The sequence below is a fragment of the Perca flavescens genome, chromosome 20, assembly GCF_004354835.1.
Source record: "Perca flavescens isolate YP-PL-M2 chromosome 20, PFLA_1.0, whole genome shotgun sequence".
NCBI classification, from domain to species: Eukaryota; Metazoa; Chordata; class Actinopteri; order Perciformes; family Percidae; genus Perca; species Perca flavescens.
Window position 1 is genome coordinate 24,443,820 of NC_041350.1, and position 3,995 is coordinate 24,447,814.

General features: G+C 37.5%; 1 long non-coding RNA gene across 1 annotated transcript in view; it reads left to right on the forward strand.

Moving 5' to 3' along the window:
- The first annotated feature begins 2,291 nt into the window (after positions 1 to 2,291).
- LOC114546657 (uncharacterized) overlaps positions 2,292 to 3,995 on the forward strand; it is a 2,159-nt gene continuing 455 nt past the window's right edge. Inside the window, exon 1 of the long non-coding RNA XR_003691073.1 lies at positions 2,292 to 2,641. This is a non-coding gene — a long non-coding RNA (uncharacterized LOC114546657). The remainder of the gene's footprint in view (positions 2,642 to 3,995) is intronic.

Here is a 3,995-nt window from a genome sequence, read left to right on the forward strand (position 1 = left end):
ACTACGCAGAAATGTACAAACCATGTATTGTTTTGTTTCTCAAAAATTCGGAATTATCATACTTACATTGTACACCTTGTTCAACCTGCTTACAACTTAAATATCATGCTAATAAACAAAATCTGAGTGTGCTCAACAATGTGGTGTATTCTCTGGCTCTATTCACACATTAAAAGGCGTGATACAAGGTATAATATTGTTCAAGGGAGATTATAAACCAAGAAAAGGCTTATAAAGACAAAACCCTCCTAAGTAACACTAGTTACACTAAGCAGAAAATCAGAAAAGGTGTAGAAAAAAATGGGATGACTTAAAAGTCACTGTTGATTAGTGACCTTTTCAAATGTTTTTGGAACGATGACAATGTAGATGATGATTGTAGTGATGCCTGTGGATTGTTCCAAATAGATGGTCCTCTGTATTTTGAGTTACAATGTACTGTTAAAGATTAAACCAGTGGTTCCCAACTACTTTGTCAAGCTGGGCCTTCTTGTCATGAGTTTCCCTCTAATCTTCTCTAGTCATATAACCATTCCAATGACTCTGAACTGTTCAGTTAAGGTAAATTAAGCTAAAAAAAAACGCATAGTTAACCTTTAAATAACTGTTTGAAGCAATAAATACACATTTTTGTGGAAGAACTTTGTTGTTTTTTCCTGCACCATTAACCATCTGCTGGCCCCTCAGATATTGTTTGTGACCTTTGGAGTGGCCCGACCCCAAGGTTGGGAACCACTGAACTAAACTACTGAACTGTATATAAAGTAGTTCAATAGCTCCACCTCAGTAGCTACCACAGTAAGATACACAGTGATGCATTAGTATTAGGTACAATCTAACAATATCATATATAATAATGTATTAGTCACGAGGGACACTTTTCTGCAGAATAAGTACTTATATTTTGATTCTTTAAGTACTTTTACTTAAATAGGATTTGGAATGGGACTTTTACTTGTAATTGAGTATTTTCACATTGTTATATTGGTCCTTTTATCCAGTAAAGAACCTGAATAATTCTTCCACCACTGCTACAGCATGTACTAATCTTCATAGGGAAGTGTTTGGCAACGGTTGCTCCAAATATTTCATACTTGTTTATTTTTCAGGATGTTTCTCGGAACCGTCTGCAATTTACATTTTTTCCAGCTGTGAGCAACTCTTCTATTTCCTTTGTGCATCACCGATGAATATAAATCATGGAGGTTCATATTTATGCCAGTTGACTATTGGAAGCAAAATAAAAAGTTGTTTTCAGAGTTAACCCTTTATTCAAAAGAAATGTTCAAACAATAAAAGGAGCACAGCCAGCTCAGAGTAAAGTGTGAATGCTACAAGCTGTTAATAAAGGTTGGGTACAAAATTACAACCATCACCAAATGAATGATAAAATAAACATCTATACCAGTCATTATTATATTAGCCTAATCAAAACAACAGAAATATGCACCGACTCGCTCGCACGCACACACACACACACACACACACACACACACACACACACACACACACTTACAAGACTGAAATGAATAGTGGCAATAATATCTGCCGAATACACATAAAAGTTCCAATTTCTTCAAAATTTCAATGACAAATTCAAGTACACAAAATAGCACTCATTTAACATCAAAAGTTCATGTTTAATTTGTCCAATAAAAAGTGGTTAAAAACAAGATTACAGTAGGGTGTATTATGCCTCCCTTTGTCGAGCAGACAGCTTCCTTCTGGTCCTCTTACTGTTCCACAAAGCAGAGCAGAATTAGGACAGATATGCCAGACTTCTCTCCGTATTTAACAATATTTAAAAAGGGCGTGCCTACGTTTTTCCTCTCTAATGCGGCATGCAAATACTGTTCTGTAGACCTGCGGACAGGTTGATAACACATATGGGTTCTTTAAGCAAATGTCCTTTAATAATTAGAATCACAAGTAAACATTAGTAACACAAAATTAAATAACGCATCCCATTGGTTGATTGCATTATGGGGACATATACTGGTACTATCTACAGAACAACATTCACTGCGCCATTTACTGTATTTGGAGTGTATATAGTTCCTTTTTCAAAATCAGCATCAACCTAGCCTTTCTGCAAACTGGCAGTGCAACAAAATCTACATTTTGGCCATATGAAGGGTTCCTGCCCCATAACATACCTGTACCAAGAGAATACACACTTTACACAGACTGAGAAAAACGATCGGGCTGAGATTTAAAGGTATAATCCTTACAATTTTCATGAAATGAATGGTCTGCTATTTTTTCTGCAATAGCAATTCAATGTATTTACATTCAGTCAAGACTTCTCGATTAGTGCTGACCGATAAATCGTATTTTCATCGTCATCGCAATATGAACATGCACGGCAAACACAGCAAAAGATTGCCTGAAACGCAGGGAAACTTTATTTATGGAGGAGTACCAAAACCCTGTATTAAACGTGCCCAGGGGCTAAAAACTATAGTATTTTTCATCACTCTGCAGCCTCTCCTCTGCGTCTGGTCCGAACTCTTCCACACATAGGCTACACACACAAACACACACAGAGCAAAGTCAGCAGGCAGCAGGTCAGAGAGGCTGCAGAGGAGACCGGGAAGTAAAGTGAAGATAGCTCAAGCTGAAGACAACTACAGTTGTTACTGTAAGTAGCTGCAATAAAACCTTCATGTAAAAAGGCATTACTTTATCAACACACCTGTTGAACAAGCAAAAACATGCAGAAAACAAGATTTTAATCTCTCTTGCAGTCTCTCATCCACTGCCGTTATGTCTTACAATAGCGAATTGTGACAAGCTAAAACAAAAGCCGTTTTAAGTCCGTTTATCTTAGTTTGCCACGTATCTTAAAATTTGGCAAATTCTTGTAAACTTAGCTGCTGACCAAGACAAACCAGCCCCTACTCTTTCAGATAAACCCACATGGCTAATTAATATGTGGTGATGGTGCCTCAGCAGAGGGAGGACAGAGGATAGGATGAATGACTAATACCGACTGATACTGTCTGTGACAGACAAATCTCTAAAATCTTCATTCTTTCTAAACTTCACTCAGTATTTTGATGTCCGGAATATTAGTTATTTTATTGACATTTTAGATTGTTTGCAGTGAGATTTCAATGATTACATACAGTGACTTTGGTTACACTTTACCTGAAGGAAGGTATCTACACAAGAGTGACATGACACTGTCATGAACGCATCATAAACATTATAAACAAGTCATAAACGTTTATGACATAACTCTTCTTCGAGTAAGGGTCATTCGGTTTTTGGCATGACAAGTCATGGTTAGGGTTAAGGCTAGAGTTAGTTCATGTGTCATGACTGTGTCCTGACAGTGTCATGTGTTCATGACAGTGTAATGTCACTCTTATGTAGATACCTTTAAGTAAAGTGTCACCGTGACTTTGCTGTTGTAAACATTACTGTTGCTGCTCTACAAACATTTAGCCTAGTTTTAATTAAAATATTCAATTCCAAACCCGGTTCTGAATTTAAAGACAACCAGGCTGACATAGGAAACGTAGAGCTAATGTGCATACTTCCATAACTGTTTATCGCAAGTCATGTCGCCATCGCAATGTTGATAAAGGTTATCATACGGCGCAGATTTTCCTCATATCATGCAGGCTCTCTATAGTTTCCACCGTTTGTGGAGTAGTCCGCCATTTCTGCGCTGGATTTAAATTGCCTTTATTGATATCAACCTCACTGTTCACTCTCGATTCTCCTTACACAGTATCAGAGGTGTGTTAAGTTGCTGTTAGCATCAAAACATTTCCTACTGCTGCTGCTGCTGCTTCACATTAAAAGCATTCAACTGGTGAAACATAGGGTGGCTTTATTGTGAAGGCGTTACAGGAAACGGGATGTATTTGTCGAGGTTAGCACTGACAGCTGTTTCAGGGAAAATAGGTCTACAAAACAAGACAACCATCATTTTTCACCAGGAGATCAGTTTTAAATATTACAGGAAGTGATGGAACAAGAAGTGA